Source organism: Eumetopias jubatus, unplaced genomic scaffold (genome assembly GCF_037043125.1).
Source record: "Eumetopias jubatus isolate StellerSeaLion01/CBP00866 unplaced genomic scaffold, mEumJub1_p1.0 scaffold_3, whole genome shotgun sequence".
In the NCBI taxonomy this organism is placed as follows: Eukaryota; Metazoa; Chordata; class Mammalia; order Carnivora; family Otariidae; genus Eumetopias; species Eumetopias jubatus.
Window position 1 is genome coordinate 190,319,032 of NW_028274809.1, and position 17,238 is coordinate 190,336,269.

The following is a 17,238-nucleotide window of genomic DNA, read 5'->3' on the forward strand; positions in this document are numbered from 1 at the left end:
TCAAAAATGAGAATTTTAATGGTTGTGTTATTAATATCTGAAATAGTATAATTTTAATGATTGTGTTATTCATATTAATCTTGGAGTTCCAAATCATCAGTTTTCTTTTAAATTAATGCACCGGACCAAAACAATGAGACAATGCGGGGCATATTTGGTATTTCAAGGACCATTCCCATTTTATGCTTTAATTAAAGAAGCCCTCGGTAAATCTTCACCCACACGCTTTTCTTTGAACTTACCATCTATGAATTAATAATGGTGGAATGGTATGTGTATGTATCTGAAATGGCTTTGGGATGCAATCACTTCTATTTTGCTGTGTTTCATTCAGCATTAAGTACCAGTATGTCCGTTTGAGTAGGAAGTCACTTTCTTTGCCATGAAGATTTCACATCTCTCTCCATTTGGGATTGCTTACACCTTCCTCTGAAATGAGACAGAACTTCATTTCCACATTTTTGATGCATCATATTACATTAACTTGAAAAGCCACATGGAACTGTGGCTTACTAAGACACGCAGCGCCATCCTGCCCACGGTGACCGTGGCGTCATCTACCCCCACGGGTCCTCTGTCACTAGGTTGGTGTTGATCAGGGAGGGCAAATGCAATCCCTACCTTACCTTTCTACCACCGTAGCTTAGCTCAGTGTTTTGCTTATAAAAGTTGCCAGTTTTGTTTCTTGATTGAGGAAACTAATTAGTAAAGGAATGAAGTGTCTTATAAACTCTAACTTGGGGGAATCCAGGAAAGCCATGTTCTTGACCCGTGTCCATTTCTTTCTATATGTTAATGTCAGTTTGTAAAGAGATACGGCACTTTAATTGTGCATCATCTAAGGTCTTATTGGGAGGAATAACATATTTTTTACATTTCAAGTAAATCGAGGGGATTAAGAGCACGTGCAGTGTTGTCTCCTGTATCCACATGTCTCCAGGGGTCAACAGAGCGGGTCGACATCACTTGGCAGTGAGCTAGTAATAAAAATGACTCCAGACGAGTCACCACTCAGATAACAAAGATTTGCTATAAAGATTTGATAATACTCTTTTTGTTCCTTATGGATAAACTTTATGAGAGGTTGTGACAGTTATTTCTCTCATCTCTGTTCTCGGACTTAAATGTCCTAGAAAAGGCTAACTGGTGAAGTACTAGAACTATCAATATGGTTGAATTAGGAAGCTTAGGGTGTATGCGCTTGGCTTATTCTCCCCTTTGCTGTGCATACCCTGTCCTTCCGCGGTTTCTGGTAAGGATGGGAATGACGGTCAGAAGTAGATGTAGTTGGGGGGCTTCTGCCACAGGATCTCTATGACATCTCTGCTAAAGGACAAAAAAGGTTTTATCTCTGCTAGACAAAACCCCAGAAGAAAACAGCTATAGAACCTGGAAATGCACAAAACCGTTACCTGGAGGCTGGTGGCAGGTAAGGAGGAGCTGACAGATGCCCACGGGGGCAGGGGGGTGCACATTTGCTTGGAGAAGGGGAGATGGACTATATCGGGAACTTTCTCTGGGGGGGGTGGGGGCACATGTGGAAAAAGCCAGTCTTATTCTCTAGGAAGTCAGAAAAGAGCTGGTAAAACATAGCTGTTGAGGAGAGCTGGGAATGTTGAAAGGAAAAGGTCTGGGAATGGATGTCTGAAGCCGACCTGCCCACTTCTCTCTCTGACCCCTGACACACTCATGCAGACTCAAAGCACAGACTAAAAAGAAAATACCTGAATGGAGACCAGACCTCTGTCCAAGACATAGTTCAAACTCAGCAAACACCATTTTGTGCCACTCCCGAAATTCACCAACACACACATAAAGATTTGAATGGCATGGAAGGATTTCCTGATAGAAAAGAAACATGGGGTAAATGAGGTTCAGAAAAGCCTGATTTGACAATAACTGAGAATTTCATCTATTTTGTAGGCTCATCTATTTTCAACTCGCTTGCTTTTTTTTTTAATAATCAATTTCAAAAGAAAAGTGCCTTATCAAATTATCTTTTATGATTTTCATGGCAGGTTGTTGGTGGATTCAAAATTTGTGAAATCACTTTTATTCCCTCTACATAATTATTTTTTCATGTATTTATTTATTATTATTATTTTGGAGAGGAGAGTGAGGGAGAGAGAGGGAGAGAGAGGGAGAGAGAGGGAGAGAGGGAATCCTAAGCAGAGTCCAAACCTAGTTTAGAGCCCAATGTGGGGCTCGATCCCACAACCCTGAGATCATGACCTGAGCCGAAATCAAGGGTCAGATGATTAACAGACTGAACCACCCAGGCACCCTGCATTTATTTATTACTAGCATGTTTTTGTTTTTATTTTTGTTTGCTGGAAAACACTTAACCTTTACTTATTCTTTTAGATTTTTGTTTCCTTGCATTCGGTGTCTTGTGTTGGCACATCCAGTCATGTCTTTCATTGCTTCATGAGTTAGACTTTTCCTGAGACAGATATACATCTGTTAAAATCTCACACAAGTCAATCTGGTGATTCATAATCACCACATCCTTTTTGGTGGACATCAGTAGTTTCTAACAATTGGAGGAATCCCTCCACCGCACCCCCCCCAGCAAACTGTCTACCAGGAGATATGCTGCAGCGAGAGAGTATTGAATTCTGCCACACAATCTGACGACCAGTTCTCTGTACTTCAATGAGTGGTTTGCATGAAAGCTTTACTCAGTTTCAAAATCAGCCATGTTCTGAAGGTAGATATACCAAAGTTTTTAAAGCTGTTTGTCACAGGATCAACCAGAGGGTTGGACCTTTGGCGCCACTTGGAAAGTTAAGCGACTCAGTCACCAGATTTTTGTACATGATCTTGTAAAGGCTGAGATGCCTAAAACTATTGTCAGCAACCGTATAGCGTGAACACCACACATTTCTCCAATGGAATATTATGCTAATTCATAATCCTACAGTGCAGATGTAGATGGTGTTACACGTGGAGCTGGACATTCTAGCCTCTGGACTCTGGAGTCCCGATGAGGGTCTTCAGTCTCCCGCCCACATGGAGCATGTTGCATGCTTCGTCCATCATTGCCTCTAATCCCTCCAGCATGAATGAGAGGCCACTTGCCACACAGACCCGTCACCACGTCCGAAGTCTATAAACAAATTACAGATCACGTCACAACATCAAGTGAAATTATGTGACAGCAGCTCTTTTAAAGCACTGCAAAATGTTGTAGAGTGCAGGCAGCTTGGTCCCAGAGCAACTGAGGTAGAGGAAGTGAGGTGGCTACGGGAACCACGGGAGGAGGGGCGACATTGGAAAGCAGTTCCTGAGGACGGAGGTGACCAGCCAGAGCCGAGCAGCGGGCCGGGCAGGTGTAGGACAGCAGAGGCGCTGATGTTGCTATGAGTGCTAGTGAGAGTGGACGGGGGAAGGTGGTGGACAGCGGGGAGGCGGCAAAAAAAGTACACCGAGAGTTTCACTGTGCCTGTTCAAACTAAAGGAAGAGACGTCTCCCCTCTTTTTCCTTAGACAATGTATAGGTTCTTTCTCTGTCCCTCTGAATATTTGCCAATCTTTTAAAAGCTAATTCGCCAGTTTCCCAACCCTGGCCAATCTTTCTCAAGGACAGGGGAGCCTTCTCTAAGAGATGTAGCACCAAGGAAGACAGCCACCCTGTCTCTTGATGCAGAGATGGCTTATTTTCCTTTGTATGAACCCATTTCACTAACCCAGATGGTCACCCTAACGACCAGGCGGATGTAGGATGGACGATGCGCGTGCTGTCAAGCCCGGTCCCTTGAGGACCAGTTGCCATGTACCCTGAGAACACAGATGTGGTGGGTTGCACCTGCTCAGCCACACAGAGGGTGAGATTTCCTTCTCTCTTTGCAGTCTCTTAGCAGACTACCTGTTATATGAATCACATTCTGATTTAATGCTTATTCAATAATAACACTGTTTTCCTTTTGTACTGACTTCGTGGAGAAGCTTTCTGAGTTGGCAGATTTTGTTTTAAGTTTTATTTCCCCACTAAAGGCTAAAGCTTGGGGCAACTCGATTCTTTGACTTCTTTGTTATTTTTCCTGCAGCAGAATGATGACAAGACATGTTCTCCAAACATTTTCTCTTTGTTTATAGAAATATGGTTTATTTTCCAGCGAGTGAGCATATTGACCCTCTTGCCTCTGGCTGACCACTGTAACTTAGATGCTCTTTCAGTAACTGCTGACACCTCTGATCAATCTAATTGTTCTCCATGGCTGAGCCCTGAGGCTTTCAGTACAGCCCTATGTGCCCATTGGTGATGTGATCAATATTGTTTGGCCAAGTGCAAACTCGCCCCTGGGATTAGTTTAGTCAGAATAATAATGTTAGAAACAATAACGGACACACATAAATTCTTTGAAAAGTGATATTTTTGGTGCACTACGGGAGTTTTGCAACTCTGTCTTTGAATATTTTCATCAAATTCTCAGATCTTTATCAATATCTTCAATTTCTTTTTCATAATTTTTCTAAATGATTTAGCTCTATTTTTTAATAGATTGAGAGAGAAAAAGTAAAATCATCCCCCCTCCGGAGAACACATCACAATATTAATGACCCAGAGATAATCATTATGAAGACGTCACAATTCTCAGTGTGCCGGTATCTGGGGATTTCCACACTTCTGCTATTGCAAAGCAAGCAAAGCAGCGCAAAGGTATATAGATTTTTAAAAAGTAAATTAGAAAATAATAAAGTAGGGGTGCCTGGGTGGCTCAGTCGTTAAGCGTCTGCCTTCGCCTCAGGTCATGATCCCACGGTCCTGGGATCAAGCCCCACATCGGGCTCCCTGCTCCGCGGGAAGCCTGCTTCTCCCTCTCCCGCTCCCCCTGCTTGTGTTCCCTCTCTCTGTCAAATAAATAAATAAAATCTTAAAAAGAGAGAATAATAAAGTAGAAATCCCTTCCCCCCCCAAATTCGTAATAGCACCTAGATATGTTAAGAAGCACCATACTTAAAAGACAAATACATCACTGGAAGAATATTCATTTTCAGCGAGGCTTTCGTATTGAACATCATACTTTCGGTTCTATCACAATAACCCAAATTGCTTTGGCTAAATTGCTTTCAGCCTAATCACACACCGTTTCTCAACACAGTGCTCTGCATAGCTGTTACCAATTAATTGAAGTGATCTTACAGCATTCTTTTTCATTAGAGAGATTGTCTTTAGGGATGCATCAATCATTTGCTTGGAGTTTGTAGGAAAAAAAAATTCAAGATCAAAAAGCAGTTTCCAAATTGCAAGTCATCCCCACTCTCTGTTGCTTAATACAGTGTAAGCCTTGAACAGCACCAACACACACACACACACACACACACACACACACACACACACACAGACAGGGGCCCCTTAGGACAAACACTAACAGTGACAGGTTACTGACCAGAAATCTAACTTCTTGCATTAGAAAAATCACCTTAAATACACATTCTTCTGAGAAGAGAGAAGGGGCACAACCAAAGTAAGGGTGATTTCTTGAAGCTCATCGCGGGCTATCATGACCTTTGAAAATTATCCCCTTTAATCCAAGTATTTGAAGAAATCCTTTTCTTCCTTAAGCACCAGTCTCAAGTGTCACTGACCAATACTCTCATGGCTTAAAAAAATTACTCTACTCCTCCGGGTGGTTTAATTTCCAACAGGGAGCCCCTGAAGGCACAGGAAAACTTGGCTTCGTCCCAGCCTGGTCCTCACTTGGGAGGACAAAAGGCTGCTCCCGTGTCTGGTGGCGGCCACTAGATGGGGCACGATGACAGTTCTTCAGTGACTCGTCCTAGAACGCCTTGCTTCTCAGGAGCTGCAAAATCTGTAAGCACAAATATTCCTATAATTTACACATTGTATTCTCAAAATGAGCACTCAAGTCGTTTAATATCTGTTGGGCCGACCTCGTGCCTTACCGGGTCTGTGTTTCTGGCAGCCCTCTGTGCCTTCTTCTCCCACTGCCGGCGGCAGCCGGGCCTTCCAGCACCTTCCAAGGAACAGTGGGAAACGCCCATGGCGCTGAGCGAACCAGTGGGCACGAGCAGCAGTGACTTGTGCGCGTTGGCGATTTGGAGAATTGAGACCAGGAGGACCTGGAATACTAATATCCTAATATTTTCCCTAAAGGCTCAAGAAGGGAGACGTGAGCCTTCCACTCTCTAAAGCAATGATCCACTGGGAGGTCTTGTCTTTGCTGCCAAGGACAGAAAAGGGAAACTGGAAGGGCAGGCCCGCATGAAGGCGCTGACGCTGTTGGCTGACCTCAAAAGCAAGAGGGGGACGCTTTGCTCTCATGGGTAAGAACACAAACGCCTCACAGCCAGAAACAACAAACCCAAACAAAACTCCGCTCCTTGGGGAGAAAAGGAAAGTAGAAGGTCATCCTGAGGAGTTCCCGTCCCCAGAATGATGAAACCTTGACTCTCTTGCCAAGATCGGAGCTCTGACGCCTGAGAAAGTGAGTCTGAAGGCCGGTGGCTTTGAGCTCCAGGAGGACACGTGTGCTGACCTCAGCTACCTGCAGGGTCTGGGTGATCAGACTTTCCTCCAACTATACCCAAACCCAGTCCACGTACTAGATCCACTCAAAATTAGGTGATCCGTCCTCACCGCGAGTCCCTTGAGCAGTATTTGCAAAGTGGAACTATGGAGTCAGTTTCAAAAGTATGCTGTATATTCTCCTCCTTGAAGGGCAGGCTTTGGAAGCGGCCACATTCGGGGTTACCTTCTAGATGCTCTGTTTCCCAGCTGCACGACGTGGCACCTCCACCTGGGCTTTCTAACGGGGCCAGTCACACTAGGCACCTTCAATCTTCTTGAGGATTCACTGAAATAAAATATGTAAAATGCCTTTCAGCTTGGTCCATTACAGTGTTCAGTAAATGTTAGATATGTTTCATTATTGTGCTTCTATACTTCAATTGGAAATCAGTTACTCACATACAGGTGGGACTGTTGAGACCTAATGGTCAAGGGTCTTACGTCTTCTATCTTCTACCAGAGAGCAGCATAGAATCTAAGACTCGGGGCTTGTGAAAAATTGTTGTCATTCTTCTCAAATGACAGCTACAATTCTGAAGTTTTTCAAGAGGTCTTAATTTAATTCAACCAAAAATCCATCGATAATTTTGAGGCTAAGCCTGCAGACCTTCTAACATTCCCTCAAACACCTGAATTCCGGTATTTTTACATTCCTATAGGCAAAGAGATTGACGGTACCAAGTGGTGGGACTTTCTCAAAAGGCTTAAGTGTTGGGGGTGGGTTGAGGGGAGGCATCCCGTAGCAGGGGTGTCTGACTCTGCCCAGGAAACAGGAGGACACTGTTAGCGAGTACTTCCTAAGAGGATATGTTAAGGAGTCTAACGTTCATCTTGGGGGCAATGGGAACTAAATGGCTGATTTATTTTTGAACAGGAAGTGACGTTATTATTCGTTAAGATGGCGTTGGCGGCTCTGCCATAGCTGGTTTGTCATGGTGAGAGAGGAAACAAGAAAATCGGTGAAGAGGGTCCGCACCCCAGCAGTCATGCAGAGGAAGTGACTCGTGGGCAGAGAGGATACATGGGAGGTAGAGCCATCCCATTGATGGGCCTCGGCCTGGCATTGCAGCCCCTCCGGCTCAGAGAGAAAGAACCAAAGGAGGCGTGTCCTGGCGGTCCTGGCGGCCTCTGAGCCTCTAATGGGAAAAGGGGTGAGGCTGTAGTTCTGGGCCTCTCTGGCTGCAGAAGAGAGAGCGTTGACCATGAGCTCTTGCAGGCTTCCAAGAGCCCCACAGGGAGAGAGGACACATGTCCACCTCAAGCCTGGGCCCTGTTTCTGTCATCTGTGGCTTACTCACAGTTGGGTAGTGGAGCCAAATGGAAGCATTCATCCTGCCCTGAGCCCCGGCCAGCCTTGTGTTTCCCACACAAGATTGACCAAGATAAGAACCAACGTTTCCAATTAGGAGATCTTTACTGACCTTGGTGAGAACAGTTTCCATCCTTCCAGAGCATCAGGGGATGGAGAAATTGGGCTAGATAAGGATGTGGGGACATGAAGTGCATTTCATTTCATTCAATAAGCTTGTCTGTGAAAGGAAAGAGAGAGATAAGGAGAAGCAGCCTGAAAACGTGTTCTTCATGTTGTCAATTGAAGTGTTCTTTATATTCGGTTAGATAGATGGCACTTTATTTTAATGTTTTGCTATAAAATAAGCCATTGATTATGTGATTAAGTATGAGAGGCGAGTAAAACTGGCCTTCAATTCTGTTATTTTTCCAAGTCACCAAAGTGCTCCCTCGTGGCCAATAATCATAAATCTGTTCTTGCCAACAATAACAAAACATTTATTTAAGACATGCCCTCACATGAGGCCAGCCTTTTTAAGAAAGCGAACACCTACATGCTCTGCTCTGGGGGACCTGTTTCAGATACCCCTCCTACCGCATCTACCGTGGACCACAAACATCCCCCAAGTGGAAAACACCTGAGCATACTTCCCCAGCAGCAAATCCTGAAAAACACCTCCGTGGAGACAGAGAAACACCATGTGGGATTCCAAACCTAACTCTTCAGTAGTTCAAACTCACTGCATTTTTTTTCTTTTCCTTTCTGGTAGACTTTCTGAGAATAGTCCTAGATTTACAGAAAAAAATGGGAAGTTAGTATAGAGTTCTCACATATTCTGTCCCACGTGTCGCAATTAATGAACTGTACTGATACCTGATTAATGACAGTGTTGCACAGTTTGTTAATATTTTCTTAGTTTTCACCTGATGTCCTTTTCCTGTTTCTTATTCCTATTCCCATTTCCTGTTTCTTACCTGATGGTCCCACCCAGGGTACCATATCACATCCAGCGGTCATGTCTCCTTCAGCTTCTCTCGGCTGTGACGGATGCTCACACTTCCCTCGTATGTGAGGACCCTGATCGTTCTGGAGAATACTCCTTGGGCATTCTGCAGCGTGCTTTTCTATTAGAATTTGTCTGATGATTTTTTCATGATGAGACCGGGGCTATGGATTCTTGGGAGGAAGACTACAGACATAAAGTGCCTTTGTTGTTCCCTCTTGTTGAATGTGCGTGTTATCAACATAATTTATGACTTGATGCTGGCCTTGGGCACCTGTCTGAGGTAGTGTGTCAGATTTCTCCACTGTTTGCTTTGGAAGGAGAATGCCATGTTCAGCCCACATCTAAGTGAGAAGTTACCTTCAGTTGAGGGTAGAGTACCTACTCAAATTATCTGAATCTTCTGCGTGGCAGATCTGTTTCTTCTTCCATATCTATTAATATATTCAATCATTTATTTATGTCATATGGATTTGTGGATGTTTATTTGATGCTTTGGGTTGTAATCCAAGACTACTTTTTTGTTGTTGCTCCAACTATTCCAGCTTTGGCGACTGGGGGGCCCTTTCAGTTGGCCCCTGTACTCCTTTGAAATGCTCCCATCATTGTGGGATTTCCATACCTTTTGCTCATTGTGGGTGGCTTTTTGTTTTTGTTTTTGTTTTAATAGGTGAAAATGCATCTGGTTTTAAGGGAAACCTACCTAGAATCGCGCTTGGGGTCTTTCATATTCTTCTTTCTTTTTGTCCACTGGGTATCTCCTGCACCGAGAGTATGTTTCCAGTAATCCCTCACCTCCCATAGTTTCTGCCTTATGAAGGAGTAGATGTGTTATTTAGTGCATAAGTATTCATACCTTCTATATCTTAATGTAAAATATTTAAAATGATGAAATGGCATTGAATTTATTTCACGGAAGGTCTTTGACTCAAATTCTACTTTGTCTCCATCAGGATCGACATTCCAACCCTCTCCTTATTTCCATTGGCCTTGTGTATTTTGCATATTCTCTCATGTTCATCTCATGCTGAATTACTGTTCTGAGTATGTCTCTTGTGTGTGGCATGTAGAAAGCTAGGGCTTCCTGGGTTCCTCAGTTGGTTAAGCATCTGCCTTCGGCTCAGGTCATGATCCCAGGGCCCTGGGATCAAGCCCGGCATTGGGCTCCCTGCTCCTCGGGGAGTCTGCTTCTCCCTCGCCCTCTGACTGCTGCTTCCCCTGCTTGTGCTCTCTCGGCTTGCTGTCTCTCTCAAATTAATAAATAAAAATCTTAAAAAAAAGAAAGCTCTTGCTATTGATGGGACTGAGATGATTGATCTCAGCTCTCTCCCGTTATTTTTGTTGACTGTGTTGTATTTTCCATTACATAATTTTGCTAAAGGCATAATATTTGGGGGAGTCTATTTGTTCTTCTTGGTGATGTTTACAGAGTTTCGGAGGATATGCAAAGTGATTCAGACATAAGTGACTGCCATTACCTCTGTCATCCTTTTAACACCCATCAATATTTCCTTTTAACATTTATCGCTCCTTCCTTGTGCTCATAAAAGCTATTAATGCCAAAATGCCTTTGGGACGTCCATAACTGCTACTTTGATTTGGCATGTCCTTTTTGTAAAATAATTAATAAGGCCTTTTTTAAAGAAATTAAAATATATCTGACATTGTCAAAAAGCCCATCATAATAGAGAACATTACTTATACCATGAAGTCAATTCTTCCAATAATTTTTGGTAATTTCCTTTCAATAAAATTTACAATTAAGAAATCGGATGACATGATCTTAAAATTCAGATGAAGATGCAAAAGTATGAGAATAGCCAGGAGAACGTTTTTTTAATTAAAGATTTTATTCATTTATTTGTTCGAGAGAGAGCAAGAGCACAAGCAGGGGGAGTGGGAGAGGAAGAAGCAGACTCCCCGCTGGGTGGGGAGCCCGATGCGGGGCTCGATCCCAGGACCCCAGATCATGACCTGAGCCGAAGGCAGACACTTAACCGACTGAGCCACCCAGGAGCCCCAAGAAAACTTTTTTAAAAGCCTGTCTGTCAGATGTCAACAGACACTACAAAGCTAGTGGAATCAACTCAATATGGTGTTGGCATAGGGATAGATAAATAGATTAGTTTAATCAAATAGTAAACCAAATAATTTTGGCCATATAAAATCCAGGAATTCCGCCCAGTTTACATGAGCTAAAACAGCAGACAAAAGTAGTATTTAGTTCAGCGGGACAGGGCGGCTTATGCGACCGGAAGTGCTGGCCCGACTGCCCATCGGTATGAAAGAGAGGATCTCAGACCCCAGAGCGGCAAGTCCCAGCAGTGGTGCCCGCGTCCATGGGCATGTGGCCAGAGGGAAGGGCGGTGGCAAGGCCTGCAGGTGGCGTGGCTTTGAGACTATAGAAGTCTTCACAAGTCACAGAAGGAGTGAAATTCGACCTTGTAGGAAAACGGGGGCCATTTTCTCTATGAAGCAGAAGGAAGACAGTCAGACACACGTTTTAGGACAGAGTTGGCAGACATGTGGAGCATCTGTGGGAGGGCAGAGACTCCGCGCGGCAGGTAGCTGGACAAAAAGGTCTGGGGGAGGCAAGACGTGGGAATGCAGGGTTTCAGGACTCAGGTGAGGACCTCAGATAGCTGGGGAACAAACCCGTGAGGCCAACTTGCCTGCCTGATCCTTTTGCCAAGAGAGTCAAGAGAGTCAAGAGAGCATTGCAAGCATGCTCCTGGTCTCAAGGTCTTTTCTCTCCTGTTCGACAGTTGTAGGGACCCAAAGGGCACAGAATGTGTGCTTAGCCACCAGCAGCTTCCCTAACACTGAAGTCCTGCCCTTTTCCCGCTCCTGGAACCAGCTTTCTTTACACCGACCTCCCATCCTCTTGTTGTAACCGGATTGTAGCCATCAACTCCCCCGTAAAGAACTCCCTCAAGGGAAGCCAATGATCTTGTGGTTCAAAACCCACCCCGGAGTGTTTCCAAGCCTAAGAGATGATGCATCGTCCAAATGCTGCTTCATGTCAATGAGCAGTGGTGCCAACTGGTGGGGCGGCGTTTCTCTCTGCGACTTGCACTCAGCGGCCGGTGGTCCGAAGCAGCAGGTGGAGCCCAGCTGGTTGCAACAGACCCACAGCTGTCTGACCAGGACGGCGCAGGTGTAAATCTTCTCAAACACAAACCCTAGATTGGGTCTGAAGTCCATTCCAACTTCATCATGCAAAAGGTCACCGCCAAAACACCGAACATAAACAGAGCTGAAAGCAGTTTGTCATTTAACTCAAGTGTACACGGTGCCAAGGAATTCGCTCTCTCCACATTATATGTCCTCCCAGTTAAGCCAAAGCAACTCGTGTGAATAGAGAAAAGCTTGAGTAATTTTGGTGATGCATTTTGCCTTGAATGCAAATTGCTTTTTTGCCTCTAATCCTGATTTAACTGGGTGAATAATTGAATCACGTTGATGTGAGCACTGAGTCTGAAGAGAGTGACACAGTTTCAGCATGTGTCCTTGTACCCATCCTTACCGGCCAGGTTCAGAATGTGGTAGTCATGACATTATGATTTAGGACAAGCTACTTAAATTTTCTAAACCTCTGCTTACTTGTCTACACAGTAGTTGCTCTAAACATTAAGTAAGAATAGATGTAAATGAACCTAGAGAATAAGACTCACTAAAAAAAAAAAAAAGCAACAATCTCCTTCCCGTCTGCCATATGTCCCCCCTCAGATCTAGAGTGTTCCTAGACCCCTAACAGTTTGCACTTTACATTTTAAATAATGCATTTGTGGTGAGGATGGCATTCAACCCCCAAAATAAACATCTCATAGTGGAATTTCAGGACTACTGTAAACAAAGGGGGAAAATGATAGGTTGTAAGATACTCTTGGAACATTTTCAAATCTCAGTCTTCTGGCATCTGTTTCTTTAAGAGGCGTCGTGAGGGGAGCCTGGGTGGCTCAGTCCATTGAGCGTTTGACTCTTGGTTTGGCTCAGGTCATGATCTCAAGGTCATGTGATTGAGCCCCAGGTCCGGCTCCACATTAGGCTCGGAGTCTCCTTGGGATTCTTCACCCTACCCTCTCCGTCTGCTCCCCCACCCACCCCTCGTGCACACATTCTCTCTCTCTCTCTCTCTCTCAAATAAATAAATAAAATCTTGGGCGGAAACCTAAGTTTGGGCTGGCGTTCACTGATACAGTCTGGCTTTGTAAAGAAGAGAGGAAACCTTTGGAAACGAAAGAACAGGACAAGCGCAGAGAAAGAAAGACAAAAATTTTCTAAATGAAAACATGCAAAAATCGGTGAGAAAATAGTGAAAAAATAAGCCATTTTGATAGACAGCTGTGAATGTCGTTAGTGTTTGATATTGTCATTTTATCTCTCGAGGCCATAGTGTTAATAATAATTTTTTTTTAAAGATTTTATTTATTTGAGAGAGAGAATGAGAGACAGAGAGCATGAGAGGGGGGAGGCTCAGAGGGAGAAGCAGACTCCCCGCCGAGCAGGGAGCCCGATGCGGGACTCGATCCCGGGACTCCAGGATCATGACCTGAGCCGAAGGCAGTCGCCCAACCAACTGAGCCACCCAGGCACCCCTTAATAATAATTTTTACATCCATTTAGTTTGATACGAATCGAATCGTCACGGCAGATTGCACCAGCCAGAGGCAGAGGCTGGTGTGGAAAGAAAGGATCCTTCACTACTAAGGCGCAGGACCTGCTACTTTCATTGTCTCACGACACAGAGCAAGAAGAGATCCGGAGAACATAGCATTCAGGTTCTATTTTTCTGGAAAGTGACAGGTATGCATTGAGGTTGTCTGCTGAGGGAAATCGTGCCCTTCCTCCTCTAGAGATGTCAGTATGGTTCCACCAGGAAACAATGTGCTGTCCCCTACCACACTGTGTCCTCCTGCCCTTTGGGGATACGGTAGCTCATTTCAAGAGACCAAGTTTCACCTGGCTGTGTTTCAAAGACTCTGGAATTCTATGAGGACCATAGGAAAAAGGATGTCCTTGGGCTTGGGCAATTTGTTAGCTTGAAAATAGAACTCGAGGTCTCTGTCAAGTGCTCCTCTTCCTTGGGTAATCCTCTGAGAGCCATTATATTTAAGTCCAAACAGAGCCAGGGATGCATTTAACATCTCCCTGGTGACTCGAGGAGGTCTCTCTGCTGAGGAAGGCACTTATGTCCAAAGTGATACACACAAATGTTCGAAACTACCTAATGTCAAAGAAGACGGATCGTGGAAAGCCTCTGACATATTTTGAACTTTCATGTACAGGAAATAGGCTAGTAAAACGTGTCCTGTCATTGAGCTTAGGAAATTGAAGAGTCACTGAGTTAAAGCCTGAAGAGAAAAAAAGACAGGAAGATGAATTTAGCTTTCCTCTTCATCAATATAGTATTGACAGGATGACTAACAATACAGCCCTCAGATGAGAAATGGTAAATGAGGCTGACAGATACACTGGTGAGGTCTGCTCACCTGCTTTGTCCTCATGGGCTTACCTTTTGGCGGGGGGGGGGAGCACATCAGCTTTTATTTAACGTAGTAAATGGAGGGTTGGTATAAAATCATTGATTCTGAAAGCTTCACATGTCTCCTTCCATTAACAATCATTTTTAGTACATGCAAAACGTATGTCAGACTCACAACATTCAAAATGGAAATGACATGGGCCCTCTTTCCAACGAGCGCTCAGTCCCTGGGGCACCAGATTCCCTCCCCACAGAATGGAACTTGGTAGGCATTTGTGACATTATAATCTAGCTCTTCACTTGTGAGTGATCAGTAGCCAGGGAGGATTCCCGCAGTATTATTTGATGACTTCCTGACACGTTTACATTATACTTTGATCTCCTGCTACAGATGAAAGCAGAGGAGGAATCGTGCAGAAGGGAATATTCATCCAAGGAGGGTGTCATGACCTCGAGTGCAGGCAGTCAACAGCTCATTGTTTGGATTTAATGCATCTTGTGAGCAATAGGCAAGAAGATGCTTGGTAGGGTCACCAAGCCCTGTCTTCAGCCATTTGAGGAGTGGTTACAGCTTTGAGCTCTTGGCAGTGAGGAACTCCACGGTGCCATTTGATTTTATAAGGAGGCTGTGCTAGGCATAAGGGCTATCGTGATACATTCATACGCCCTGCCCAGTCTCCATCTGAGGGAAGGTGGTGCTTTTGCTTCTCTGACCAACCAAATCATTTTTTAAGAAACTCTCATTGGTGAGAAAGTGGTTCTATAATCGCAGGAGACAATCCATGAAATACTTTGCTCCAGACACATTTTGTGTTTATTGTGGTAAGAACAGAGAACAGGAAATGTACCCTCACTGTTAACTATAAGCCCAGCATTGTACCCCAGATCGCGGGCACTCATTCATCATCTTGTGTAACTGGAACTTTCAACTACCCCTCATTTCTCCCTCCCCAACCCCTGGAAAGCACCGTTCCACTTTCCACTTATTTGAGGTATCTAAAAGAGTCCGACTCGTGGAAGCTCCAGATATTTTCGAAGCACAGCCCACCATGACTCAGGCCTGAAAAAGGGATATCCCATCTATGTCTCCATAAGCTGTTGAGTTAACGGATCACATGAGTGGATTCAAATATGAGTTGTTCATTTATTGAACTGAAGAGACTCCCTTGATTTGCTGTTTCAGTGTTGTAAGCCCACAGTCTTGTGCCTTACTCTCCGGACCACAGCTCTTGAAGACCCATCTTTAAAGCCACGCGGGGGATAGTGAAAGACATTTTCACCGGCAGCCTGTTACGTGTCACCCTGTTTTAGTTTGGGGAGATGTAGTGAGGAACGAGACAAAACTCTCTGCTCAGGGAGCTTATATTCTAGTGAGGGAGACAGACGGTAAGCAAGTTGAACACATAAAGCCCACAGCACACAGAATAGTAATATGTGCTTAGGAGAAAAATTGAAAGAGGGAGGAGGTGTACAGAATGTCCGAGTCCAAAGCAGGAGGGGTTCCTGACAGTGTAGTGGTACAGAGGTGGCAAACTTCACAGGGGGAGTGACTTCTGCGTGAAAACTGAATGTCGCGCGTGGGGTGCGTCCTGTGGTGAATGGGGTCGGGGAGCAGCCGGGGAGCAGGTAACCAGCCAGGTGCTGGCGGAGGGCCTGGGTGTTTGGGGAACTGAGCCCTGGAGTGGAGGCAATGGGAGGAGACGCCAGGAGGAGAGGTCAGAAGGGCCAGGGGATCCTGTTGGGAAAGAGTGCCTGGTGGGGCTGGAAAGGAATTTGGCTTTTTCTCCGAGATGGGAATCTCTGGTAGAGTGGTGCACAGAGCAATGCGAAGATACGTTGTGACAGGTTTAGACGGATGGCTGTGTGGAGAATATACTACAGAGAAGCCGCGGCTGAGGCAGGCGGGAAGTTAGGAGTCAGGGCCGTCATTAAACCACCGCTTGGTGATGGCCTTGCCCAGGGAGGTGGTTGGCCGTGAGGGTGGCTCCAAGATAACAGGACTTACAGCGGGAAGGAACGCGGGCAGGAGGCAGCGAGACTCTAGAACAGAGACTTGCTGGACTAGTTCCCTTTGCCTGAGGCTGGGAAAATTCCGGGGGCGAGATCCCATTGGCGGGAAGACAGAAGTCTGCTTTTGGGCTGAAGTTTTTGACATTACTATGATTCTAAATGGAGGGACCAGTCGACAGGTGGACAAATGGTTTCTGGACAAAAAGTCTGGAGTAGAGACATACCTTTGGGACCCATTGGCAAACAGGTAGCATCTAATACTGCAAAACTGGATGATACCAGCTAGAGCATGAGTAAGATTTTTTTTTTTTTTTTTTAATTAAACCTCATCAGAAGAGACAAAGAGGCTGAGATCACAGCAGAGGCTTGGCCAGCCTGGAATGTTCGGAGCGGGGCCTGGGGCAGCTACTGGAATGTCGGAGGAATTCCAGGCCCCGCCTTGGGAGCAGCTTCTCTCTACTCAAGCCTCACGGTGGATCACCTGGCATGGCTAAAGGTGAATCTTGAGTCTGCATACGACATACCTGCAGAATCCAAGTCTTCACTGTGTGCAGAGGAGGGGGGTTGATGTAGCAGCGGTGGGGTGTTGGCTCTGCCATGGCAAATATTTCGTCACAAATGTAACTAACTATATACTTTCCCACAAAATTGAGCATTTTATTGTGTTCTTAATTCTTGTATTCATACCACTAGGTTACAAGTAGACAATGAAGTGTTGTTTTTTTCTGTTTTGCTTTTTACAAACAAAGGATTTTTTTTGCACAATTCACAGGAGTGTCTGCCAGACACCTGGTAAGCAATAAATACTCCTTGTTAAGAGATAGTAATTTTATAGTCATGTTTTTTTTTTTTTCTTTCACCAGAAATGATCCTGGTTTGAACTAGGGTTACAGATGAGAGTCCAGAAGGTATCT